The sequence below is a fragment of the Eurosta solidaginis genome, chromosome 1, assembly GCF_040869045.1.
Source record: "Eurosta solidaginis isolate ZX-2024a chromosome 1, ASM4086904v1, whole genome shotgun sequence".
Lineage (NCBI taxonomy): Eukaryota > Metazoa > Arthropoda > Insecta > Diptera > Tephritidae > Eurosta > Eurosta solidaginis.
Genome location: NC_090319.1, coordinates 229,709,912 through 229,725,121, shown reverse-complemented (window position 1 = coordinate 229,725,121; position 15,210 = coordinate 229,709,912). Strand labels below are relative to the sequence as shown.

Sequence of the window (15,210 nt, the reverse complement as noted above, 5' to 3'; positions counted from 1 at the left end):
AAATAATTTAACGAAAATCACTAACGATATATTAAGTACCTTTCAGAACGAAGAGGTAATTGTAAACGAAATCGCTTTAAATTTACAAAATAAAATTAGGCTTATAAAAGAAGAAATAATTAACATAAAATATGCCATACAATGGGCTAGATTAGATATTATAAATTCCATGATTTTGAATAGGAAAGAAATTGAGATATCCATTAAGGAGTTTAATAAGGAAAATATGCCCTTCAACACAATGGAAGAGGCTCTAGAATTAGCCGAAGTTAGCGTATTAAGCAACTCAACTTCTATTTTGTACGTCTTGAAAATTCCATTAACTACAGAAGTAATTTATAACAATTTTATTATAAAATCAGTAATAAAAAAAGATGTAATGATTAATTTAAAATTCAATAATATTATTCAAAATAAAGAAGAAATATTCGGAATAAAAACTAGTTGTAAAAAATATAACTCAATTAGCATTTGTAAGCAAGACGAATTGTTAGATTTAAAAAATGACTTTTGTATAACTAACCTAATTAAAAGCCTTAATTCTTCGTGCCCCATGATAAATTGCCACCACATACCAAGAGACGAGCTAATTGCCCCAGGAATACTATTCCTTAATGATTACCATGGCAATATAAGTATCAGCGGAGATATGCGCAAAATAAATGGCACCTATATACTGAACTTCAAAAATGAGACGGTAATAGCTAACGGCAGAACTTATAGGAATTTCGAAACACCTCCTTTAAGGGTGATGCCAGCAATAGCACAGCCAAATCCAAGGGAGGAGAGCTTCACCAAACTTTTGTCACTCGAAGCCCTTAGCGAGTTACACTTGAACAACACTATAAAAATCCAGTCCCTCCAAACAGAAAACACGGCCAACCGAATATTCTCAGGGATTACCATAATCCTAGTTATCCTTGTCATTGCCAGCCTCAGGAGGCACTGCAGGAAAAAAACAAATAAACCTACAGAGCAACTATTACAATCAATCACTCAAGGCAACCAGAGCCAAGAAACAACCAGGCAAGTCCAAGTCCCAGTACCCGAAGTAAGGACTTTTCAAATTTTTCAGACGATCGAGGACAACCGTCTTTAAGAGGGGAGGAGTTAACACCACACACATTCAAACTTCACAAACATTCACATAGTGGGTTGCCTGCATTCTCTAAGTCACATCGCAGCACACGAGCATGCGATAAACGCTGACTAAGCATATTCACATCATGGGAATATTACTGGTGATATGATATCAACAACATAAGCCACCTGCATTCTTCCAGTTACAAAACGCGCATGCATATGAAATAAATGCTGATGCCTCACTACCGCTCCGTGGGAACATAGTTCGCACTGCAAGTACTGCGCATACCTTAGCTTCATATTTCTATACGAGCATCCAACAAACGTTAACCGCGCGTCACCAGCGGATGGGAACATTGGCAGTGATACGATACCACTGCAACATATGAAAATACCAACAACGATGCGACGCCGCTGCAATTGGGCCGTCGCTAAGAATTAATAAAAAGCCATACTAATATAGTTTTAAGTTCAGTTGTATTTCAGTTGTATTTTGCTCATGTAAAAGTAATAAAGTGAAAAACACCGGCATAAGCCGGAAAAAAAATAATTTTTTTAAAGTTTTAAACCCACAACGGGTTAACTTACACCACAACCATGGAAGAAAAAAGATTACAAGTGCACACAACCTCGGTTAACCGTAAAGACGAAGATATTGTAGACAGGTTTTCCGACAGTTCCCGGGTTTTAAGAGTTGTGTCCTACGTTCTACGGTTCTACAAAAGGACTCATCTCAAAACCTCCTTCAATGAAACATCACTGACGATTTCGCCCATTGATACCAAAGCAAAGATATGTCGACTGATCGTCAATGCTCAACGAAACCATTATGCGGAGGAGTACAGAACACTCAAAGAAAAAGGGTCAATCAAGTCAAAGAGCGATTTACAATCCTTGCACCCATTTCTCGATGAGGACGAGACAATCAGAGTCAGAGGGCGGCTCGCGGCGTCCAAGGACCTCTCGTTTTACGAACGCCATCCCATAATTCTGCCCTATCATTGTGGACTATCTCGTCTCATCACACGATTTGTCCATAAAATCTCGTTACATGGGGGGAATCAGCTTATGCTGCGCCTGATCCGAACACAGTACTGGATACCTCGCGTGAAAAACATGATAAGATCAGAAATTCACAAGTGCAAGATATGCGCAGTGCATGGGAAACAAGCACAAACACAATTAATGGGCATTCTACCGACCGAGCGAACCACCTATACCCGGGCATTCACTAACACCGGGGTAGATTTTGCTGGCCCCTTTGAGATAAAGGATTATCAAGGGCGAGGCTGTCGCGTGTCCAAGGGATATGTCTGCCTCTTTGTGTGTTTCTCCACTAAGGCCATCCACTTGGAAGCGACTACCGATCTGAGCACCCGGTCATTCTAGGCGGCTTTTGCCAGATTCGTTGCGCGACGAGGCTGCCCGAAGAATATGTATTCCGACAACGGAACCAATTTTGTCGGGGCATCAAGAGCCCTCAGGGCGGAGTTCAAAACCTTCATGGCTGACTCACGCGCAGAGGTAGTAAAAACCTATACATACCAAAATCTGAACTGGCATTTTATTCCTGCGTCTGCTCCTCACATGGGGGGATTGTGGGAAGCGGGAGTGAAAAGTTTTAAATTTCACTTCAAAAGGGTAGCATCCAACCTTAAGTACACCCTTGAGGAATTCTCTACCCTGCTTTGCAGGATAGAATCCTGCCTCAACTCGCGCCCTTAACGCCCTCCTCAAATCAACCGTCCGACCTAGAACCATTAACCCCGGGGCACTTTTTAATAGGGAGACACCTATTAGCACCCCGGAGCCAAAAAAAAAAATAAATGTAAGGCGCGATAACCTCCGAAGAGATCTAAGGCCGAGCTTCTCTTCCAATTTGCGTCGTGCTCCTCTTGATTTTTCCCTACAAATTGGCCGGACGGGACCTACATGTTTTATGCCGACTCCGAACGGCATCTGCAAGGCAGATGAGTTTTCACTGAGAGCTTTTCATGGCAGAAATACAATCGGAGCGCTTGCCAGACACTGCCGAGGGGCGACCCCGCTTAGAAATATTTTCTTCTAATTGAAAAATCTTATTTCTAAAATTTTGATGTTGCTTTGCCCGGGAGTTGAACCCAGGGCATACGGTGTGATAGGCGGAGCACGCTACCATCACACCACGGTGGCCGCCGACCCCGGAGCCAAACGCGGACGAAAACCCCGCATCGATTATCAATCGATGGCAGCGACTAAAGGCCCTACACCACACTTTTTGTCGACGATGGAAGACGGAATACCTCGTCGAACTTCAAAAAAGGAATAAATGGCGCCAACCTAAAGCAACCATGAAGCTTGACGATCTAGTCGTCATAAAGGAAGACAACCTGCAACCCAATGAGTGGAGGCTCGTAAGGGTTATCAACCTCCATCCGGAATCGGATGGACGAGTACGAGTAGTGGACCTCATGACGGCAAAGGGTAAGGTCAAAAGACCCCTCACTAAACTCGTGCTGCTCCCATCCAGCGAAGACGATCAGGGATCTAGAGAGCCGTAACCGAACCCACGACCCAGGCCCGAAACATACAACCTACGACCGGCCACCCCCCCCCCCCCCCCCTCTCCCTTTCTTTCAAAGATATATCTAACTGTTGTGCTGCATACAATTCTGTAAAATATTGTAAATTTGTCTTACAAAATTTTGAAAAATGATATCAGACATACCCAAACCTTAATTGTTCACCACATGTCGCGTTATGTGCTACTTTTGATCGAACATTTTATTACTAACCTCCTATATATGACACTACCTTGAGAAGACATGACGGAAGATCGTTCCAATCGACATATGTTTTCTGTGTCTTTCTGAATACTCCCACATGGTTATCAAAAAAATAATTTGGAAACCCACTCATCAAAGTGAAACATTTCGTTTTATGTACCGCCAAATTTTTTTTGGAGAAACAAAAATTTTTTTTGGAACATGGTATAGCGTAAATATATTTTTGGTAGGAACATTGAGGGGTAAATTGCAGCTATAGTGCATCGCCGTTACTAGTCTTACCCAATGCCTCAAAAGATTTAGTCAAAGGATCGAACAAGGGTATATAAATTGAGGTCGCAATGTTAAATATACATTTATTTTCACACTCCTATATAAGTCACTTATACTACCATTGTTGTGGTCACTTACTTGGCTTTGGTAAACTTGTCGTGGCGATTTCTCTTGCTCCTCCTCCGATTGACTGTGATCACATAATTGTCGTTGTTGTTGTGGCTGTGGTTGTTGCCGGTAAGTCAATGTGTCTGTGCTTGTGATCCAACCAAAGTATCTATTTTCACATCGTTGTGATTGCAGGCGGCGTTTCACGCTTAAGACCTGAGAAATATGTAAAATTTAAGGTAACTGTTGTTATATATTTAATTGTTAAAATAACTTCAGAATACAAATCAAATTGTAGATCGAAAATTTTCACTCACTTTGCTTCGATGGAGCGTGCAGCAAAACATTGTGGCTTAGCGGTAGCAGCTGAGGCAGTGGCAACGCTCGTAGACCTTTGGCTGAGATTTTGTTCAATTGCCTACTCGCCGCCACACGTTTTTCCAATTCACGATAGATAACATGGCCAATATAAACATCAATAGCTGCATAGAGCATTCGTACCTTTTATTTTTATCAACAGCTTTTTCCAGTATAGGTGGCGGTGGCGGGGGTGGCAAGGATATTGCGTTGCTAGTCGCTGTTCCCTCTCCAGATTGGCCGTTAACTAGTGGACGCATTGATTCAATGGTTGCAATTACTTTACCTTCTAAATTATTGAATGGTGTATTCGAAGTTGGTGATGCAGCAGGGATAGGCTTCTGTGAGACATGGATTGAATGGATAACCTTGCATGGAACGACCGCAACGTACACGTGCGGAAATGACAAATTCATTTTTAGGATCCAAATATCCAGATGTGCTTACATCACCAAAGTCTTTGGGTGGATGTTTATCAATCTTCTTAAAACCACCATGGTAATCCTCGATAATTGGATCGAAGAGATCGGCAAACACGGTATAAGCCTTAGCATCGGGTGCATAAATACCAACACCAAAATCATGATAAGCCAAACCAGATTGCATGACACCAACAAGGTTGAACCGAAAGTGGGAGTCTTCTTGTTCTTCAAATTATGAACGATTTCCTTAGTCTAATACTTCTCCAACGATTTATCAACTTCTTGTGTGCTAAGCAAAAACAAACGTACTTTTTATGGACGCACAGTAACTTTTCTATTCCGCCATTCAATTGTTTGTAAGCCTTCACTACTCGCCATTTTGGTTTGACTAACAAGCAAATCCAAATTTTCCAATTATCCTTGTGCACGTAATTCCAATAATTCATCCATTTTCCTAGCTCCGCTTCCACCGCCAATATTGTAGGCGCAGTAACGCAAATTGCGAGTGAATTCATTCACTCTGACGCGATACAGTTCTTGTTCATCGTCGGGCAATGCCTTGGCTAGATTTTCATAAACAACCTGTGCACGTTTTAGGTGTTCCAGTGCGGAAACCCATAGTTGAAGCTCAAAATGTAAGGTCCCATGCATCCAGGCAACATACGCTTCGCATTCCAATTTTGTGCGCGCATCAAATGTTTCAGAATCACACAACTCCTGTAGTTGTAATGCATAAAAACAAGCCTTACGCAGCTTTTTTATTAAATGAAAACGTTTTCTTGGCTCAGTATTGGCTTCTTGTTTTAACTGCATCGCATATGACCATGCCCTTTCGGCACTTATCAATGGAATATGGATGAAACGTTCGTAAGCTCGCTTTCCAGTAAGTTGTGCTAATGTCACGTCACGCCTTTTTAAATGACGTTTATCGCCCTGGGGATACTTCAGCGTTTTCCGCAGACGACGTATACGACGTTTACAATAGACTCGGTAGCGTTGATATTCACCATGTCTTAATCCATGTTGTTGTTGCGCATCCTTTACCATATGAAGTATTTCCACAGTGAACACCTTTATGGGTTCCGCCGTTTGCGTAGCTGCTTCTCCTTCTGTTTTTTCAACATTAACAGCATTTAGAGTCTCTTCAACCATAATTATTATAGAAAAGTTCAATTTCACAATTGGCATAACCTTCTTCCAATTGAGCAATAACAGCGGCCTCAACCATGATGTTTAATTTTCTATTCTTTAACGACGATCATATTCATACACACAAACAGACCTAGTAGCTATAGCTAATTTAGGAAGCTCGTCAATCTTTCGAAAGCGCAAAAGCAATGTAATTTGCTTTTCCACCCATCTATGAATTCCGTCCTCACCTGAAAAGAAAAAATGAAAATTAATAATGTGTATAAAAAACACAATTGATGCGTACCTCGTTTTTTCATCAATGACATGAAATTCATTGAAGGGTAACACAATCCACTTTTACAATAACACGATTCACACTTACAAAAAATCCACATGTACTTTCCGAATGATGTTGCCAGATGCTAAGGCGGCACAAAATCGCGAAAAACGCAATCACATTTTATTATTTTTTTTTTTGTTTTTTCCCCTTTCCTTCTTCCTTTTTGGGCCGTGTTTTACGGATTTGAACAAAGGTTATTAAAATGCTCCCAAAAGTCATCTTTTTATGGCGAAAAAGGGGAATTTATAACCTGAAATAAATGATCTTATCCAAAATACCCTACTACCACCCAGTTCAAATGGCACCTGATTTCGTATGGGGTTAATGTACAATTTATTTATCATCTTTTACAATATTATTTGATTACACTATACAAATGTAAACATAGGGGCGGAAATAAATAGTCAGATGTAGCGGCGTATATGGGCGGAACGCCTCAACCGATGCCCGCCTGACCCTGACCAATGACAATTACCCCTTTTCAGGTCCAGTATGACCCGGTATACGACTCTACGCAGGAGGGCGGAACGCATGGCCCAGCGGTACCCGAAACCACGCCACCTGTGCGACAAGCAACACCCGATCCGGTTATGCCCGGTCTACCGAGCCAAATCGCCCGAGGAAAGGCAAAGGGAAGCCGCATTAGGACGGTACTGCGGCAACTGCCTATCAGTAGCACACCGCACCGCCGATTGCACGAGCAAAGGACGTGGTCACCAGTGCCAAGGGGATCATCACACCACGCTGCACCAGAGCTTCGACAATCCGGAGCCCCAGGAAGTTGATACCAGGCCATGGAGCGTTCAGATGGATAGCGAAGACGAACACATTCTGTCTCTTCAAGCATCAGGAATAGGAACTGACAGCGGGCCACGCGAGCTAGAAGAAGGAGAGTTGAACGAAGCCGGAGCGGAATCACGGCCTTTCCGCCCGGCCACCAGTAGGAAGGTGGAACCAAGGAAGCTCCGGCCCCCACTCGCACACGAACGCCGCAAAGATGGAGCGGAATCACGGACTTTCCGCCCATCGACTACACACCAACGTCATCAAAGAGCGAGGAAGCGGGGCTCAGATCGTCACAAGGAAATAGCGGAATCACGGACTTTCCGCAGCCCGAACCGGCGTCAACATACACGAGGAGCGGAATCCTGGACTTTCCGCCCCCGTCAAGGATACGAGTTGGAGAGAATAGGTTCGCAGGGCCAGCTGGAACAACACTCTCGACGACTGCCAGCTGCCTTCAGAACGGGGCAAATCACGCGGGAGATCGTAGCACTTCGGCCCTTTACATCAATATCGCCAACTGCCGTGATCAAAATCGAGGCGCGAGGGCGGTTGCACCTGATACGCGCACTCATCGACGCGTGCGCCACAACTTCGATAATTTCACGCGACCTGGCTCGACAGTTACACCTCGGCGAGGAAAATTACGGATCACAAGGAGGGTGCCTCTTGCGAATAAGGGGTAAACATGGGCAGAACCGTATGCTCACGATTCACGCTACGATCGTTCCCAACTACGCCCGTGTGAGTCCAAGCGCGAATGTCGACCCCTCGGTCGCGACACCGTATACCCATATGCAGCTCGCCGATCCAACATCTTTTGTGTCAAGTCCGGTTCGACTCGTGTTGGGAGCCGATATATATCCGGAGCTGATACTGCCGGGCACATTGCCATCTACGTTTGGCACTTTTTTAGCGCAGAGCAGTATATTTGCCTTGCTCTTGTCTGGGGCATGCTGCTCCTAAATTTTCCTCAACCCTCGAACTAGCTTCACGTGCCATTCGTGTGAGAAGAGGTGCAAAAAATTGAACTCAACCACGTACTATTTCCTAACGTTTATTCTTTCTTTACTACAGCTCCACGATTCACGGATGGAACCGAAATACCAATTACTGTGTCAAGCAAAAAACCGCCATGCTGATGCCCTTATTGGGACACTCATGAATTTTGTTCATTTATATATTAGTTAGTATTAAGTTGATCAGGGAAGATGGCCGCAGGAATCTACCGATGTTGCTTCTAGCAAGGGGGCCGGCATGTTTAGGCCATCAAGCTAAACCCAAGAATGAGCACGGCCAATAGTGACCCAGCCTAATGTAACCTATCTGTATTTGCTTCTATCTACCTTCGCGCACTAACACCAACGGCTACATATGCCCGTGCAGGGGTATATGTATGTGTTGTTGCGCGACTTTCCAATTTAACTTACTTTCGTTCAATCACTCCTCAAAACCGCTTTTCGACGGAATTGAGGGGTGAACGCGTTTTATAAGAAAGAAACTCTTTCACTTCTTTTTTGGAAACCTCCGTGACAACTGCAGCCATCAGCCCTGTTATAGGTAAGATTTCCCTTTCGTTTGTATAACTTAACCTGAATATAGTTAGTTAAATTGTGAATCAGCTTTTAAATTACACATTGTGAGTTAACTTTGAAGTGCAAATTATTAAATTGTTAAATTCTTGAATTTAATCTGCTGTGTGTTCTTTTCCTTTTTTCTCTTTTTTCACCGAGCGCAAAAAACCCCTTGGAAACCAACTAAAGACCTATGGAAGCCCCAAGAGGTTTTTTCACATTAATTTTATTTTTATAGTTTATAATTATTTAAAGGTTGCGTTAATGCTAGAACATGTACATTGATTTTACGTGGCAGTGCCGAGCAATTTTTGGAAGAAACTGAGCTTCGTTACATGATGGTACAATGGTTGTGCAGCGTACAATTAAACATGATTCTATTGTTGCTGGTAAGTGAAAAAAATTTCTAATCTTAAATTGTTAAGTAATATTATGAAGAGATTGTGTCCAACTACGGAACAGAGCTGTAAAAAGATTGAATCAATTGAGTGTGCATTCTCTCAGCATTCTTTTAAAAAATGTTGATTTATTGGTTGCATATTATAAATCTCCATTCCTGATTGGCTCAAAATACCTTAACTCAAATCTAAAGTGTGTGTGTTATTGAATGGTAAAATATAATTCAATATAGAGTGGGAATGTAGGAACCATTCCCAATCTTTAATGAATGTAAACTTGAAATGAATGCACACTTTTTTCCATTCAGTACTAAATACTTTTTCCCTAGGGTTCTTTTTTTGTATAGTTTCATTGCCATCAGATATGTTAAACCAATTTAGGAGTTGGGTGCAAAAAAGGCGTAAAATTTATCTATAGAAATAATAGCCTCTTCTAATTATTCAAGTAGTTTAATATTTAAGAATTCATGAGCTTAACACCGGCTTATAATAATTGAATATTCAATCATTATTTTTGAAAAGCAAAGCGATTTTAACAAAGGCTTAACTGATATTCGAACCGCGAATCATACGGTGAAACTGCGGTTGCCTTAAGACATCGAAATATGCCAGTAAATGTTTCTTTCCTTTCAGTTTCTCTTTAAACTTCGCAAAGACAATCTATTGCTTTCTTGCTATATGTCAAAATGGTTCTATATGTCCTACTTATTTTGCTGTTGTAGTAAAATGGATATTGTAAATGAATACTTTGTGCATTGACCAAATAGAGTAAATTGTGGATATTTTTTGCCGATAATATAACAAAAACAGATACTTGAGTTTAAGTCGTTTAAATTTAGATACATCAAAGTACATAGGTCTATCAGCGATTTCGTTGGAGTTCCTAATTCCGAGAATTTCGATAAATATATGTCTAATTCCATGGCATCGTCCTACAGGGATTCCTTCCCAGGTTTCCTTCATATGTGCCACGAAAAAAAAAATCTTTCATTGGGAGAAACTCTTCAGAGGTTATTAATTTCCCTCGCCGCGAAGATATTGACTGGCTCCATCGGATTACATATTTTTACAGCTGATATTTTGACAGTGTTTGACGGAATATAAATATAGGACCCGAGTGATTGAGAAAGACCATTAGTGTTTCTGCCTATTTGCATGGCATTTGTAGGTTGAATTCTATCTTACTTGAGCAGATTTGTATTCAAAGTTAATTTTCTTTGCTATCAACAAAGCTACAACTACCTATAGATCCTACTTTAAATGACTGTAATTACAAACTATTGTGTTTAGAAGAATATTTTTCTTCATCTTTCATAATTGATTGGTACTAGAAAAGTGTGTGCACACTCAGCAATGGCTGCATTCATTTGAATGCTTATTCTGTGTTGAAAAATGTTTGTTTTTCATTCAATTACTTCATTCTTTCTTCGAAGAGTTCAGGAGTGCATTATTTTTTTCCCACTACTGAATGAAGAATAGGTTGACTTTTAAGCCACATTCCCTAACAAGGAATGAAAGAATGAAGAAACAGCATTCTTAAATCAATGATCTAAATTTCAAATGATTGCACATTTTTACAGCTCTGCTACGGAAGAAAAAACTATAAAATTTGTGTCAGTGAAATTATAATTATTGGTTTTGGTTGTTAGTTTTGAGGCATCGTCTTCGAGTGCCTTCTGATGTTGTTTTTGTAGCAGTGCTTCGCCCCATCCAATAGGTCTGACCAATCACAAATTGTCATCAATGTCCTCCAACGGGAGTCCGAGGAAACTTGCTGTTTCAACAGGGGTGGACCATAAAGAGAGGCGTGTTAGAGCTGTTGGTTCCACATTACAATTGAAGAGATGGTTAGTGTCATGTGGAGACACATTGCAAGCAGGGACATTTTGTATGTCGGGGTTGATTCTGGATAGGTAAGAGTTTAACCTGTTACAGTATCCAGATCGAAGTTGGGCTAGAGTGACTCACGTTTCCCTAGGGAGCGTGCGTTCCTGTTCTGCAAGTTTAGGGTATTGTTCTTTGAGTACTGAATTCACCGGGCAATTTCTGACATATAGGTCCGACGCCAGTTTATGGAGTTCACCAAGGACCTGCTTGTGTTTTCTTGCTTGATACGGCTGAGTTCTCAGGTGCCGTATTTCTTCATAGTGCTTACGGAGGTGACTTATTAAAACCCTGGGCGATGTTGGCTCATCAATCAGATGTCTGTTGGGATGCCCAGGTTCCTGGGTATTCAACAGAACCTGTTCGGTTAGCATTTCATTTCTTTCACTTATTGGGAGTATTCTCGCCTCATTATGTAGATGGGGTTCTGGGGACATAAGGAGACAATCCGTGGCGGTTGTGAAGGCAGTATTTTGGCAGGCCTGTTGCTTCTTCCAGTGGGTAATCGTTAGGATTGGCGACCATATGGTGTAGGAAACAATAAGGACTGCTTCTGGTGGTGAAGATAGCTATTGATATGTAGAAGTTAAACAGAAGTAGCGATAGGACACCGGTTTGAATGTGAGTGAAGTTATTGCAAAAAAAGCGTTGAGGATTTTTAATATCTTACGAGGCACCTTCGTACATGTTTCTGAGAATGAAGAATGAGACCTATTCAAACTCAATTTTCACCAGGAAAATACTTTACCGCTTTTTAGCAGAACTATAATTTTGATTTTATTGAATTTTAAAAATGTTTCTTCCTCTACAGTTCAGCTTATCTTTTGCCAACACAGGTTGGCGATGTGTTTGCGCATTACCGTGCCTTCGCTACTTTATAATGAATGTCAATTCCCATCAATGGATATTGCGGCGCGCGATTGACCAACAAGACGATGCCACAACACCTTTGAGTATTCTTGATCTGAAAACTAATATGCAACGAATTTGTGCAACAAACGAACAACACACTGAAATAATCTTGGTTAAAAAGTATCTAAGAATCTAATAATTCTAAGTTTTTTCCTACGTTCCTATTCTAAGCTTTTCATGCTCTAATTAAAAAAAAATTATAAAAAAAAAATGTGTAAACTAGATGTATAACAAAAAAGTATTTTGAATATAAATATTTGTAATGAACTTAACTGACTTAATTCTAAGTTTTTTCCTACGTTACTATTCTAAGCTTTTTATGCCCTAATTAAAATAATATTCAACAATCTCGTAAACTTTGCAAAGATTTTTAAAGTAATTTAATTGCAATGAATTTGTCAATAATTTTTAACCAAAATTTATAAAAGAGATGTATAACTAATTTCTTGTATTCCGGCCTTTTTGTTAATATATTCAAGGTATGTTTGAGCTCTAGGCCAATGTATATATATTTGTCGAATGGTTTGTCTTGCCAATATTTCGACTTCAATCTGAAGTCATCTTCAGGAACTTACGACCAGGTGCAGTCATAAGTTCCTGAATATGACTTGTATATGTATAACAAAAAAATATTTTGAATATAAGTAATTGCTGTTGAATTTAACTGATAATACCAATACCATCAACTAAATGGTCCTTATAAATATTGTAATCACATAATTCAAAACAAAAAATTACTATGAGTACCAACGTTTATTATTGCAAAATCACGAAGAAAGAAAATTGCATGGAGTGCCCTCAATCTAAAATTATTCCAATGAATGTATACATCGCATTTTAAACTAAAAAATGCGAAAACTTAAAAAAAATTTAAATCGGTATTTAAGTGTAAATCGATCCATGAAAGCATCGTGAAATAACTTTTTTTTTGGTAGTTAACGTTATCGTTTAGCCTGGTTTTGTTACCAATTTTGTTATTTTCGTGGTATAAATCAACATTCAACACAAAGTTACTCTGATTATGAGTTGAAATACTTTTTAGTTTAGGTTGCGATATATAAAATTACATATTTTTGTACACAGTTCTAAAATGTAAAGGAAAAACATTTATATTTGTCTATTAATTAAATTATTAAAAAGATATTGTTATATTAATGATATAGAGAAGCGCGCACACGAATGCAAGTGGTTTCAAACCTCTGGTAGGCAATTCACCACTTTAACTGTCAGAAAAAATGTTAAATTGTTCATTTTATGTAAAAAAATTTTGAAAGTTGCAATTGAAGTTCAAAAAATTACAATTGAAGTTCAAAATTTTCAATAGAAGTTCAGTAAATTATAATTGAAGGTCAGGAATTTCAACTACAGTTCAGAAAATTACAACTGAAGTTCAGAAAATTACAATTTAAGTTCAATTATAATTTTCTGAACTACAAACAGAAATTCTGAACTTCAATTTTAATTTTCTGAACTACAAATAGAAATTCTGAGCTTGAATTTAAATTTTCTGAACTTGAATTGAAAGTTTTAAACCTCAATTGCAGTTTTCTGAACTAAAATAAAAAAGGTATAGCATTAAAATTGGCGAATTACAAGTCAACTTACCCAAATTGTGAATTGCCTACTCGTGATTTGATGGTTTACTGCAACCAATAGTTCTGTTAGTTCTTCTCTTTTGTTTTCTATATCATTTATTTAAGTTTCCCTTAACGTTGTATGCATACAATCGCATACAATAAAACTTGTATTTATGGGTCACCAACAAGACTGAAAAACTATTCCTTCCTTAAGACTTATAGTTAATAATTTACACCTATTATAAATAATGTAATATATTATAAAAATCTTGAATAAAAGATATGTTAATAGATTTGAATTAAAAAAATATTTTATTTATATAGCAGTATAATCCAAGTAAAAAAACGGTCATAATACTAGTGAAAAGGTGGTCATATTAACGTAAAAATACTGTAAAAATACTCGTAAAGTTACAGGTATATAACTTAAAAAATGACTGCCATAGCGTGAATGTAAGAACAGTACAGCACTATAGTTTGTTTACATTTCGATAACCTAATACCGTATATGTGTGAGCAGTATGGACAATCACATAAATAGGTACGACGGAATGGACTGATCACAAAAGTTACCCATGCCCTGTACAAATGCTACTTAACGATTTAAGTGTTCCATCGACACAGCTTTTAGTCATTTTCCTAATCAATTTACGGGCACATTTTTGCTGGGGTGTTTGCTTGGGACCGGGATCGCTAACAAATATTTGGTTAGATCTCATATAATGGTAACCGCATATTCGTTTCCATTTATCGACTTTGGTAATGGTCCGACTGTATCGATTTCTACAATATCGAAAGCCTTGGAGGTAACTCCGTTATTGTTATTGGCTCCTTTATATGCTTATTTGTTTTATTATTCTTGCAGTGGATGCATTTTTTTACATATTTTCTTACGTCGTTTTTCATATTTAGCCAGATATATTTCTGCTTGATTTTATTGGTCATAAGATTTATTCCTGGGTGGATCGTTATGATATTTATGCAGAATTTCTTTAATTTTCCCGGGATTTGTCACATATTTAACTTCTGGGGTTAGTGCTATTGTTACGAATGTTAGCAACACTAAGTGGTATTGCCATCTCTATGGCGATGCTAAGCAGTGACGTGAATGAACATCAATAATTAAATCATTTTGTCTACACCTATATACGTACACGCAGCGGAGAAGAGATGCACAAACACATGCAGACATCTTATCTGAGATGCTCCTAAAGGTATGCAATTATAATTGGGGAAGTGTCGCTCACACATACAAGCGCATGGGGTATGCGAGAAGCTATAAAAATTATACATCTGTAGTTATAGCTGAGAAATTTATAACTAACTAGTGAGTTCTGGAATTAGAAAAGCCTAGAAATATGCAACGAGGAAATCAGACAGTATAAAAAGGCGACAACAGTAGAGGCAAAGTCAGTTTCATTTGAGCTATCAATCAGTTTGGTTATTAATCAAGCTATTCGTTGCAAAGTATAAGTGTTATTGTGAAGTACTTTAATGAAGGTCATTTTTCCATTATTCAATATTGGAGTTATTTATTCAACAGTTTAGTGATACGAACGTTGGCAGAAGATTGCAAATAAGAGGATTTGCAGTAAATTCGTTA

General features: G+C 39.1%; 1 protein-coding gene and 2 pseudogenes across 1 annotated transcript in view; 1 reads left to right on the top strand and 2 right to left on the bottom strand.

Annotated features, from left to right (window-relative positions):
• Window positions 1-15,210, bottom strand: part of Keap1 (kelch like ECH associated protein 1) — a 557,804-nt gene that overhangs the window by 81,273 nt on the left and 461,321 nt on the right. The gene's annotated exons all lie outside the window — the stretch shown is intronic.
• LOC137249144 (T-complex protein 1 subunit eta-like) overlaps window positions 1-15,210 on the top strand; it is a 29,460-nt pseudogene that overhangs the window by 12,685 nt on the left and 1,565 nt on the right.
• LOC137249207 (signal recognition particle subunit SRP68-like) lies at window positions 5,261-6,160 on the bottom strand (annotated as a pseudogene).